This window comes from Nicotiana attenuata, chromosome 7, assembly GCF_001879085.1.
Source record: "Nicotiana attenuata strain UT chromosome 7, NIATTr2, whole genome shotgun sequence".
Taxonomy (NCBI): domain Eukaryota; kingdom Viridiplantae; phylum Streptophyta; class Magnoliopsida; order Solanales; family Solanaceae; genus Nicotiana; species Nicotiana attenuata.
In genome coordinates, this window is record NC_031995.1 from 6,827,079 (window position 1) to 6,841,578 (window position 14,500).

Sequence of the window (14,500 nt, forward strand, 5' to 3'; positions counted from 1 at the left end):
AAGGGATTATCTCCTGAAATATAACACTCATAATATACCAAAATTAACCAGAACTAAACCCCTGCAATCATCATCCCAAAAGTTGCCCACAAACCCTTATTGATTTTCTCTCCCTTTCTAGTTCTAATTGGAGGTAAAACCTAGAGTATGAAGAACAAGGATAGGAGATGAGTTATCCAACAATTAAGGTAATTTTACTGCTCTCTTTCATCCATTTTTTCTGCTCTAAATGCATGGTAAGTAGTTCTATATTTTTAAGAACTCACAGGACGTTGATCGCAAGCCGTGAGTTCGAGTTATTCACTTGTAGCGGACTGTTTTGTGGACTATTTTGTGTTGCTGTTGGGCTGCGTGTTTTACTACTATTTTGTGGAATTTTGGAGGAGGAAGGGTGTGGAGAAACACCACATAAATGCAGGGTGGAGGTCTGGTCGTCCGTCGTAACATTTTCGGGCTGTTTGAATCTACTACGGTGGTCGCTTTGTGTATGAAGAGATCAGGGTGTGTTGGACTGTTTTGTAATATTTTGTGGTGTATATATGGTTGGCAAATGATGTATATATGTTGATATTGGTGTGTTCTTGTATTGCTGGCGTTATCTTGAATTTGGAGGAAGTAAGAATTATAGGGGAGATGCTGCCCGTTTTTATACAAAATAAGCTTGTTGTTCGTGGTGCGATAGTTGTGCCTTTCGTAACTTAATGATAGTATTATTATCGTTGTTATAGATTAAGGTGAGAAGAGGCGAGTTCAAATTGGTGATTGGAAAGATTGTGATAAGGTATGTTAAGGCCAAACCTTTCTTTCATTTATGCATGATCCAACAACTACATGTGTTTGATAACGAGACATAAAGAGAAGTTCATATTCTTGAATTTATGTACATTGTCCTGGTCTCCTAAGTTACAGCATTCTCCCTTATCGGGAGTTCATATTCAGTTTAGTTTTTCTTCTTCCAGCCAAGAGAGCAAAGAGTCTCTCTCTCTCTCTCTCTCTCTCTCTCTCTCTCTCTCTCTCTACCCTTGATTAACTTTTTCAGTTTGTGTTTTGCCCTGTAGTGTGGAAAAAGTTNTCTCTCTCTCTCTATATATATATATATATATATATATATATATATATATATATATATATATAATTTTCACCACCATCGAGCTATAATCGATGGACAGGCCCCTCTTGGGCAACCTCTGATCAGATGGTAAGTTATATACCGAGCCTATGTGGCCGAGAGCCTATGAGCGAGCCCAGAATGGCCGAGACACATAGCCTAGTATGGCCAATCACCTATGAGAGAGCCCAGAATGGCCGAGACACATAGCCTAGTATGGCCAATCACCTATGAGAGAGCCTACTACGGCAGAGCAGTTACACATACCGAGCCTTATAGGGCCAGACAACTATTTTACTTACTAAATTGAGAGAGATGAATCAGTATCAGTGGGTAAGCATATCTTCAAATTATATTTGACGCCCAGGTACTTTCAGTTATTATATTATCAGTTCACTTTCAGCTTTCAGTTATCCTTTTGCCTTACATACTCGGTACATTATTTCGTAATGACATCCTATTAGTTGGGGACACTGCATTTCATGCATGCGGGTCCTGATAGACAGCTGGATAGACTTTCCCAATAGACAAAGTCAAACATCAGCTTGGTTGGTAATCTCCACTTCCTCGGAATTACCAGGTCTATACCATGGAGTCCATTTTATATATACAGGTTTGATGGGTAGGTCAACGCCCTGTCCCGACCATGATACAGCTTAGTTATCCCTAGAGGCTTGTAGACGAGTCTTTTACACTTGTTATATCAGTATCGTGGCTTTACCAGCCCTATGTACATGTTTAGTTTAGTATTGCTGGTTGTAGACATTATTTTAAGATGATTCAGAATATGGCCTCATCGGCGAATGCTGAGGGTTACCCCTCTAGAGTTCACAGTTACAGAGTGGTAAGCTCGGGCCGAGTATGGCACCGGGTGTCGGCCACGCCTCTTCAGTATGGGGCATGACAAACTTGGTATTAGAGCAATTCTATCCTAGGGGGTCTACAAGCTGTGTCTAGTAGTCTTTTTTATGGTGTGTTGTGCACCACACTTATAAGAAGGATGCTACAGGGCATTTAGGACTGTCACTCTTTCTTCTTACTCTAGATCGTGTGGTAGATCTCATTTGTAAGATTCAAACTCCTAACTTTTATTTTATTCATAATACGATACCTACATCTAGAAAGACAATTGGTAAGAGATTGAATGTGGATATAGAAGAGATGAGTCAGAAGAACTCGATTTTGCATCATGCTTACGATGAGTAAATGTGAGGTCTTCGGCAGATCATATGTGTACAAAGACGTGTAAGCCTCATGATAAGGAACCCTAAGGCATGAATATCTATCCACCTATATGGTAAAAAGAAATAAGAGAATCAGAAGGTAGATACAACTTTCAACAATTAACAGAAGCAAGGTGAAGAAGGGTACGTGGTACTCAGTTAGTGAAGATTATCAGTATTTACAACTCAGGAAGAGAAATATAAGCATTCTGAGTTACTATCCACAGTAATAGAGGTATGTACGATTGGCCACACACATCTTAATTATGCCCTATGGGAGCTAACATATATAGTTTAAGAGAAGGATGGGATATCAGGATCCATTTGGGGTAGGGTAACCCAAAATGGTGGATTGATCCGGGAGAGCTAATAGTGAAACAATGTTTTGTTAAGTTTTCAGAATAATGTGAGAGACAGAAATATTACCAGGAGAATAAGAAGAGAGTAAATGAAGCATTATGACTAAGGTATGATAAATGGGTGATAACAGTAAATCAAAATATGACAAGATGACAGAGTCTACAGTCAAGTGACGGAAAAGACGAGGTGAGACGGGCTTAAGATAATAAAACTATATAAAACATAAAGTTATACCCTCATTTCGAGAAATGAGTTGGTGACTCATACGTGATTACCAGAAGGCTAAGTTAGACCCCCGGAGTAATAGAAATGAGCATGGGCTAGTGAACAAGATAAAATGAACATGAACTAGGGATCGGAAGATCTGCTAATAGTCGGCATCCTGAGAATTTCAGATCTAGCATTCGATAATAATATAATGGACAACAGAAGAATAACCTTTAAAGGTCATTCAAAAAGACTCTTCCCTAAAGCAAGCACTGTGAGTAGAATAATGCTTAAAGGACTAAGTATGTCAGTTACACTAGCTGTCACCCTTGTGCCTAAGGAATTCAGTTCCTGGTACAGGAGGGTTGCCGTAAGGCGAGTAAGGGTAATTAATGATGTGAAAAGACGCCAAAGATGGAGAGGTGAAACATCTATAGGTAGATCGGCGTAGCATTAAATGCTAGTACTCCCCTAAAGGAGGGAAGATTGTGTGATATGGTACTAAGTCGAAGTTAAGTGGTTCAGATAACTATAGAATAGTAAAGGAAGAATAAGGTAAAAAGGAGAAAGAATGATATTGCATTTATTTAGATCCTACAGATATGTTACGACCCCAGAATATTAAGCAAGCGCGACGCCAGGGAGAGGCAATAAGGGTTCCCACCCAAGATGTTATTGATAAATAAGTGTGAATGAGCACTCGATACATAAGGATCCAGTGCGATAGATAAGTTAAGACAATGGAAATAGCCCAAGAGAGATTACTTTGAATATAGATATGAGCATGGACTGACGAGTAGTTAGTAGTCGATTCAAGAAGAGCCTAGTTATGGCTAGACAAGAGGTCTCAGATAAATCAACAGATCATGTAAGATAAACGTAGTGAAACTCAGCATAGGAAATTCAGTCTAGCAGACACGACATCATAATCCTTGAGAAATATTCAGATAGGAGTTGGAGTAGTAAAAGGTACCGTATAACTATTACGGAAATAAAAGAGAGTACCACTAGGGAGACAATCAAAATTTTAGTTCAGAAGTAACTCTACGAGCATAAGGGCGCAGAGGTAAGTAACTAATGATAATTATAGGCGAGTAAGAACATCAAAAATTACTTTGGGTATATGATGTAATAAGCTCAAAGCTTTACACGAGTCAGAGGGTCTCCCCTAAATACTACAACTAAAGATTAGCTGAAGAAATAAGGAAGAAGTTTTCAATCTAAGCATAGTAACCTGAGAAGAAATGACTTTGGAACAACAAACTAATATTCGTGATCATATGAGTTGCACGAAATTCCAATATATATGTGGGCACCAAGATAAGCCTAAGTATTCATGCAACAAGTGCCAGAAAGACCAGGATAAGTAATTGTTTATGTTTAAAGACAACTGAGAGGGCACAAAAGGAATTATTCGATCTATGACCCAGAGTTAGTTATGTTACGACCACACTTAAGATTTCAAAGTATTATTCATGCAGCATATATATTGACATTCTTACAGCTATAGGATAATCTAGTATAAGTTAAAAGAAAGAATTGACTCCACGTCACAGACAAAAGCTTAAATTGCTAGAAGGTTATATCATGGATGTTCCATACCGTCCACGAGGTCTTAAAGTAATAACTAATGCCCTGAGCTACAGACTGGAAGATAGCTTAAGCCTACTTAAAGGCTGAGATAGAAGAGGAAACTAAAGGGTTACATCAGCTAAGTGAATCAGGAGTCTGATTATTAGACCCCGATTAGTATAGAAACCGGGTTTTAGAACATTGCGGAATCACTCTTAATATCAGAGGTACAAGAGAGATTTTTAGTAGCCATATTCTATAACGGCTCTATGATAAAGCCAATTAGAAGAGTACCAACCTCATAAGAAGTTAGTATGAAGCTCCCACCAGATCGTGTATGCACTAGAGGTGCAAGTATTACAGTAGAGCTTCAAGTTGTGGATGTGAATTCCACCTATGTGGAAGGGAAGTTATGAAAGAGACAGAATATAAGATGCGAGATTTGAAGGTAAGTAAGGTAAAGGTAACGAAGGTACGAGATACTCAAGTGCAGAAGCTTGGTAATAGTCTAGACTTCAGATGGAGGGATAGAAGCATCGTGATTCAGTATCCATAAATGATAGTGGTGTCGTTACTAGCATATCTTCCACCCTTTGGTTCCAGGTACTGAGAGGTCTAGTTAAGAGAGTACAAAAGAGCTAGAGATGGTGTGATGTTTCGCTAGAGGTTCCAGAATAACATAAGGAAATGTATGGTGCTAGAAAGTTAAAGGAAGGCTGTGAGTTCTTAAATAGATATGTGTAGGTCGCCAGCTAAAGTATAGTAGAGCTGTCACGCCCCGAACCTGGGCCTGGACGTAACACGGCACTCGGTGCCTGACTACATATGATCGCGAACCAACTGGTTAGCTGAATCAACATGTGATATCATAACATACTGAATGCGCAAGATAAACTAACACATGTTGATATACTGAGAGTAAATGATATAAATCAAATGCGAAAATACTAATATAAGTCTGAAACATATAAGTAGCAACATTGCTTAACCTTAAATGCCTGTGACTCTGTCTAACTGTTACTCTAGTCTATGAAGCCTCTAATGAAGCACTGAAAACACTGACTGTTTGAAAATACTAAAGAATGTAAGGTAATGATAATGCCCCGAAAGAACTAGGGATCGCCAAATAGCTGGTACGAGAATCCTAGCGCTCTGAATCGCCAACCTGTAAATTATTACCTGCATCGTGAGATGCAGGCCCCGGGCAAAAAGGGATGTCAGTACATTTGAATTGCACTGGTATGTAAAGCAACTGAAAGAAAGAATTATAAATACTGAAACTGAAACTAAGTTGATGACCGAGAATTGATAATTGATAACTGAAATGATAACTATTGAAACTGAAACTAAAATGATAACTGATAGCTGATAACCGATAACTAATAACTGAAATGATAATGATAACTAATACTCCCTCTGTTTCATATTAGATGAGGTACTTTCCTTTTTAGTCTGTTCCAAAACAAATGACTAAATTTGGAAATAATTCAACTTTAAACTCTTCATTTTACCCATTTACCCTTAATGAGAAGCTTTTACAACCACACAAATGTCATGGCCCCACAAACCTTTTACCCCTTAAGCTTTTAAGACCACATGTTTTAAAAGTCTTCTTCTTTTTTCTTAAACTCCATGCCGAGTACTACCTCATCTAATATGAATCGGAGGGAGTAACTGATAACTGAAATGATAATTGATAACTAAATAGAACAAAGGAAGTAAGGATATGAATACTCCCTCTTCTGAATATTGAACAACCTGTTTATCAGTATAAGCTACGACCTCAGGCCCAATATATATGTGCACAAGCTACGGCCTCAGGCCCAAGTATACATATACATAACTACGGCCTCAGGCCCAAAAATGCATAAATCATCAACTACGGCCTCAGGCCCAAACATGTATAAAGCATAAACTACGGCCTCGGGCCCAAATATGCATAAAGCATATAGACTACGACCTCAGGCCCAAATACAGGTGTTCAACATTCAGGGATTTAAATTCAGGAACTAAGAATGCAATATGTGGTACTGAAATACTGAATCATACTTAGTTACATGATACTGGAATACTGAATGGGACTAGACTAAGACATGCATTCATGAACTGATTATGAAAATTGAAACTTCAACTGTTTATGACATGCTGAGTAATCTAGACTGAGACTCATGGGAATCAAAACAAGTCTATATTGATTACGCACTGATTTAAGAACGTTCAAAATGAAAGTCATGAACGAGTTACGAAGCTAGAGAATAGAAGTTCTGCAACTATTCAAGGAACTAGGCTTAACTATATTTCTGAGGAAATTAGTAACATGGTAAAAGAAACATAGTGTAGGGAGAATCATTTACATTCCCAAACATAGAGAGTTAGCCTCACATACCTTAACTTCCTGCTCTTGAGCATAATACAACATTCGTCAACCCTTTCATCTTTAATCTATATCAATACAAGTCAAAGGAATTTCAAATTAGCAACAATAGTCATGTTTTGGTCACTTAGGCATTTTATAAAAAACTTAGTGGCATAAAGCTTCATAGTCCATATTTATGGTGTTTCTACACCCAATAATCCATTCTCATACTCCTAGATAAATTCTAAAGTCTCAAGTGGTTATAATCAACATCATCCTCCATCACCCATAAGTAATACAAAACCCTTAACCAATAATCAACAATCAACAACCCAAACCTATAACCGTTCATGCTTTTCAATCAAACCCATCAACTCATATCTCGTGAACTAGAGTCTATAATCATTAACCCAATCCTACGATCAATTAGAGGGTGAAGACATTACCTTTTTGAAGTTCAATTCGCTTGAATTCGAGTTCTAGGGTTCCTTCTCTCAACAATGATGTCCCAATCGAATATCTAATAATATGGAGGGTTTACCCATGTTAATAAGATGTTAGGAAATTGAAATTAACTTAGAATCACCATTAGAACTTACCTTGGATGGTGGAGGGACCTTTAAGGAGTTATGTTTTTAGAGCTCCCCATCCTAGAGCAAGTTTTTATGTTTTGGGGGTGTGGGAGATGAAGTAGGGCTTTAAAATGACCCCCAAAGTGTGCCCCCCGCGACCTGAAGGCTTGAACGTGCACTTGACCATGCAAAATGGCAGTAGCACTACCACAAGTGCGCGGCCGCGCGCATTTTGCGCACTGTTCTGTAAAATACATATAACTTTTTGCACAAAGATCCGTTTGGGCTACACAATATATCGTTGAAAATATATTTCAAAGGCCTAAAACCTTCGTCTTTTGAGTTTTCCTAAATTCCTTACAAATGTTCACTATATCCTGCTGGAAGATGGACCTTTCGTAAACTTAGTCGATTTTATCGAATCTTATGCACCTCACTCTCCATCTTGATTCTGAAATAACTATTTTCACCCGTACTCATCCCGCTAGGACTTTATATGTCTAAAATATCAAATTAATACCTATTTAACATATCGACACCTAGTCCGAATGTACGGGGTATTACAAGAGCAACAAGATTTTAGGTGGACATGAGTAAGGATAAGAAGAGGTGATTGAGAAGCTGACGAGAATAAGTAAAGCCTCAGCATTAAGCCTATCAAAATAAGTGGGCTGATGGTTTTTGTAAGTTATAGAAAGCTCTGTATAGCCTGAATAAATTCGGAGGAGTTTAAGACTATGAGCATTTAGAAGAGATGGAATGCTGCCATGGTAGGAGAATAAGGGTGTAATTGTGATAAATGTTAAGAGGATGACATTTAGGCTTTCGATTGAGTAATTATTCAAAGAGAAGGGATTCATGAATTGCATGAGATTAGAATACCCCCATAAGATGAATCATGTTGGGATGCGATGAAATACGGTTATTGAAGTATAGTATTGTCCCTAGGTGGATCAAGCAAATAACTCCAGATGTTCCCCTATGAGACGTGATCCCTAGTGACAATATATTACGTAAGAGGTTTCAAGTAATCAGTGGTGGATTGTAGATCAATATTAAGGTGAATCAACAATAGATGGATAAAAGTTCCAAAGTACGAGATGAGATTTGGTTGTCCTTCTTAAGATGAACAGCAATGAGGAAGCATTAAAGGACTTAGATTTATACATATAGGATAAGCAGCGAGAGAGTAACTTGAAGTTTGGTTGCAGACCTCGGTAATAATAAATCGAAGTAAGTGTTATGTTATAGTATGACCTACCTAGATGAAGTAAAGCCATAAGGATAGATATTCGAGGCTATGAAACAAGATATAGCAATAGTCGTAAGTTCGACAAAGTACCAAGCGAAGGACTTCAGTACACCTATAAATGCCTAAAGGGACAGCCTGCTATAGTTCTGTATATATTCATAAAGTGAGGCCAAGAGATTGTCCAAAAGATGGAGGAAGTAGGAGAGAAGAGTTTCATAGGTGCTCGTACAATGACAGAGTCATATAGGCTGCATGAGAGAAGGTAGGACCAATTACGAGATTGGAAGAATTCCGACCACATGTCGTGGTGTGAGAAAAAGGCCTAAAGGGGGGAATTCCCTGGCCTTTGGATTTATTCGTAGAACAGTGGCCTAGAGGGCAAGGACAGTGTTAAGGTATTTGTAAAAGATATAAGTTATGAGACTGATAAGTGCATCAATCAACATTCGAGGACGAATGTTCCAAAGGGGGGAATGATGCTACACCCATGTTTTCGTACGTAAGAGTATGCCGTAAGTCAATTGATGTAAGCTCATAAATGAAATCATCTTCGAAAATTTTATAAAGTTAGTTAATCATGTTAACGTGGAGGTTACAGATATTTATGATCATGAATACCAAGTACCAAGAGGGTTTGAAGGCTTAGAAGCTAAACAAATTGAAAAAATTAAGTTTTGTCGAAAGTCGACAAGTTGGGAATGTTATAACATGTACTTTCGGGGAGAGACTAGGGATATTAATATTATAAAGAGATTATGTTATGAGTTGATTTAGTCGTATGATAGTCGTGTGTTATTTTTTGATGTCAAGCGAGTTGTGGAACAAAAGTTGGAAAATGTCATCACAAGTTATATTCATAAATGTGCTGAAATTTGGGTCAAATGTAACTGCAATTTTATCCCAACATAGTTAGAGTTACGGGGTGTTCCACGCACTAAATTGAATCTCCATACGTTTTTGCACGACTACGCAGACTGCTAAGTGACAAGTAGGTGTGTCACCTACTTGCTTAAATGAGAGTCCAAAAAGAGGTTGTTTTGGGTCGGCCAAAGAGCCCATTTAAGAGCTTATCTCCTGAAATACAACACTCATAATATACCACAATTAACCATACCTAAAACCCTACAACCATCCTCCCAAAAATTGCCCACAAACCCTAATTGATTTTTTCTCCCTTCAAGTTCTAATTGCAGATAAAACCTAGAGTTTAAAGAACCAAGATAAGAACTGAGTTATCCAACAAATAAGGTAAGTTTAATGCTCTCTTTCATCGATTTTTTCTGCTATAAATGCATGGTAAGTCGTTCTATATTTTTAAGAACTCACGGGACGGTGATCGAAAGCCGTGAGTTTGAGTTATTCACTTGTAGCGGACTGTTTTGTGTTGCTGTTGGGCTGCGTGTTTTACTACTGTTTTGTGGAGTTTTGGAGGAGGTAGGATGTGTAGAAACACCACATAAATGCATGGTGGTGGGTTGGTCGTTTGTCGTCATTTTCGGGCTGTTTGACACTACTACGGTGGTCATTTTGTGTATTGTTGTATTTTGTAGTGTATATAAGGTTGGAAAATAATGTATATATGTTGATATTGGTGTGTTCTTGTGTTGCTGGTGTTATCTTGAATTTGGAGGAAGTAATGATTATAGGGGAGATGCTGCCTGTTTTTATACAAAATAAGCTTGTTGTTCGTTGTACGATAGTTGTACCTTTCGTAACTTAATGATAGTATTATTATCGTTGTTGCAGATTAAGGTGAGAAGAGGCGAGTTCAACTTGGTGATTGGAAAGATTTTGATAAGGTATTTAAGGCTAAACCTTTCTTTTATTTATGCATGATCCAGTAACTACATGTGTTTGATAACGAGACATAAAGAGAAGTTCATATTCCGGAATTTATGTGCATTGTCCTGGTCTCCTAAGTTACAGAATTCTCCCTTATCGGGACTTCATATTCAATTTAGTTTTGTCTTCTTCCAGCTAAGAGAGCAGAGACTCTATATATATACAGTATTATATTATTTTCAGCACCATCGAGCTATAATCGATGGGCAGGACCCTATTGGGCAACCTCTGATCAGATGATAAGTTATATATCGAGCCTACTATGGCCGAGCGCCTATGAGCGAGCCCGGAATGGCCGAGATACATAGCCTAGTATTGTCGAGCACCTATGAGCGAGCCTACTACGGCAGAGCAGTTACACATACCGAGCCTTATAGGGCTGGGCGGCTATTTTACTTACTATATTGAGAGAGATGAGTTAGTATCAGCAGGTAAGCATATCTTCAAATTATATTTGACGCCTAGGTACTTTCAGTTATTATATTATCAGTTCACTTTCAGCTTTCAGTTATCCTTTTGCCTTACATACTCGGTACATTATTTCGTACTGACGTCTCTTTTGCTGGGGACGTTGCATTTCATGCCTACAAGTTCTGATAGACAACTGGATAGACCTTCCCAGTAGATAAAGTCAAACATCAGCTTGGTTGGTAAGCTCCACTTCCTCGGAGTTACCAGGTCTTTACCGTTGAGTCCATTTTATATATACAGATTTGATGGGTAGCTCGAGGCCCTGCCCCAATCATGATACAACTTAGTTATCCCTAGAGGCTTGTAGATGAGGCTTGTAGACGAGTCCTATACACTTTTTATATCAGTATCGTGGCTTTACCAGCCCTATGTAGATATTTAGTTTGGTATTGCTGGCTATAGACATTATTTTAAGATGATTCAGAATGTGGCCTCATCGGCGTATGTTGAGGGTTACCCCTCTAGAGTTCACAGTTACAGAGTGATACGCTCGGGCCAAGTATGGCACCGGGTGCCGGCCACGCCTCTTAAGGTATGGGGCATGACACTTTCTTTCCCTTTCACAACTTTCAAATTTTTCCCTTTGCTTTATTATTTGTATTCACAAAGATCTAAATGCCTTAGCACGAAATAATCAGGTTATGTTCGAAGGTACAAACAAACCTTGCCTTTACATTATTCTGTTTTAAGGCATTTTGGGGGTTCGGTGTTACCGGAAACTTTCCCCCAAAGTAAGTAGTAGAGATTATAGTTCGCCGAGGGTAGCCTTTAGAATCGGTTATGAAAATTTTCTTTTTGAAGGCCTTGTTTTTATTACGGGACTTGGACGTCTCCGAGCCGTGTTAATATGATCGTAGCCTTTTAGTTCGGGTGTAGCTCAGTGGGCTTGCTTTCCCGAGCTATCCGGGTTTGTCTAAGATAACAGTCCCTGAGTGGAGGTGGCCGTGGCCTTTTAAAATTCGGGGGTTTCCTAATAGGTCTTATGCCCCCGAGGTCTAATAGCTGGGATCATCCGAGTTTATTTTCGGATGGCAGTCCCCAACTGACAGAGTGATTGTTTGATCTCAGGTTACCCTTGGGCTCGTTACCTTTAGGGGATCGGAAGCAAGGAATTCCTTAAGAAATGTAAAGAAGAAATTTTAAAAGACAAGATGATTGCAAGGAAAAGACTTCTCTTTATTCTTGTGCATAATAGTAATTTATGTGTACTTGCTTTGTTTCAGGGCTCGAGAAATCTATGCGGGCATGGTTCGTTTGACCGTTTGGCCCTTACAATAAATCGTTCCGATTGAGACCCTTCCATCACAAAGTACTTTCCTTGATAAAGTCGATATCCGAGAGTAATGCCCCCCAATATTCGAGGTTGATCATAGAGAGAAGCCTCGGATACTGTTGATGCGATCCTTAACACCGATTCATGACTGGCCTTCTATTCTGAGTTAGCACGATCCAGTGTTACCTCGTTAAAAACCTTGCCAGAAAATCCATTTGGGACAAAACAGGTTTAAGGAAAAAGAGTGCAACGCCTGCTTTCAGACCTAAAAATTTGTTCCGCTTCTTATTGGTTACCTGCAAGTGTTAGTCCAAAAATAAGTAAAAAGGAAATGAATGAGGTCGTACCTTAGCAGTAGTATCGTTTCAAGTGAGTTATGTTCCAGTTATTTGGTAGCCTTTCACCGTTCATTGCCCCGAGCTTGTACGATCATTTCCCGGCGATTTTGAGAATTTGGTACGGTCCTTCCCAGTTCGTCCCCAACATCCCATCGTTCGGATTTCGAGTGTTCAATATCACCTTCCTTAGTACCAAGTCCTCGATGTTGAAGTGTCGAAGATTGGCCCTTTGATTGTAATACCTCTCGATCCGCTATTTTTGGGCGGCCAACCGGACGAGGGCAGCTTCGCGCCTTTCATCTAATAGCTCCAGGCTCGTACTCATGGCCTCGTCATTAGATTCCTTTATTTCATATTAGAATCTGACACTTGGTTCACCGACTTCGACCGTTATTAGAGCTTCGGCATCATAAACCAGTGAGAATAGGGTGGTCCCGGTACTGGACTTTGAGGTCGTACGGAATGCCCATAGGACTTGGGGTAGGATTTCCTTACATTTTCCTTTGGCGTCGGTTAACCTTTTTTTGAGGTTTTGGAGTATGGTTTTGTTGGTCGATTCGGCTTGTCCGTTCCCACTAGGGTGATAAGATGTTGACAGGATCCTTTTGATATTATGATCCTCGAGAAACTTGGTCACTTTTCTGCTGATAAATTATTTTCCGTTGTCACATATGATTTCGGACGGCATCCTGAACCGACATATGATGTGGTCCCAAATGAAGTCGATGACTTCCTTCTCCCTGACCTTCTCGTAAACCTGTGCTTCAATCCACTTAAAAAAATAGTCAGTCATAAATTATATAAATTGAGCCTTTACCAGGTGCCCATAGAAGAGGGCCAACGATGTCCATTCCCCACTTCATGAATGGCCATGGTGATAAGACTGAACGCGGCAGCTCCCCGGGTTGGTGAATCATCAGAGCATGTCTTTGGCATTCATCACAATTTTGCACGAACTCATTCGCATCTTTTTCCATGTCGATCCAGTAATAGCCGGCTCTGATTACCTTTAAAACCAATGATTCGGTGCTTGAATGATTTCCGCAAGTGCCCTCGTGGACTTCCCTCAAAACGTACTCGCTATCTCCTGGTCATAGGCATATTGCTAGTGGGCCATCGAACATTCTTCTGAACAAGGTTCCATCTTTGGACAAGCTGAATCGAGCTGCCTTTGTGCGCAGGGTCCTCGATTCTTTTGGATCTGAGGGCAGTTTCCCGGTCTTCAAATATTCTACATATTTGTTCCTCCAATCCCAAGTCAAGCTTGTAGAGTTTATTTCGGCGTGACCTTCTTCTACTATCGATCTCATGATCTTTACAACTGCCCCCGTGTTGAGCTCGTCATCTTCGACCGACGACCCTAAGTTTGCAAGGGCATCGGCCTCGCAATTTTGATCTCGAGGTACGTGCTGTAAAGTCCACTCTTTGAACCGATGTAATATTACCTACAATTTATCTAGGTACCTTTGCATCTGTTCTTCTCTGACTTCGAACGTTCCATTAACTTGGTTCACCACAAGGAGAGATTCACACTTAGCTTCGATCACCTTCGCGCCCAAGCTTTTGGCCAGTTTGAGACCTGCAATCATGGCCTCATATTCGGCCTCGTTGTTAATCAATTTTATAGTTCTAATGGAATGTCTAACTAATATTGCATGTGGGTGGCTTCAGTACAATGCCAAGTTCGGATCCCTTTGCGTTCGAGGCACCGTCCGTAAAGAGGGTCCAGATTCCTGAAGACGTCCCCGAGTATACCAACAACTCTCTTTCGACCTCGGTCATTAGGGTCGGCATAAAGTCGGCCACGAAATCTGCCAAAATTTGAGATTTAATGGTTGTCCGGGGTCGATACTCAATATCGTACCCATTGATTTCCACGGCCCATTTGGCCAATCGTCCTGAGAGTTTGGGTTTATGTATTTTATT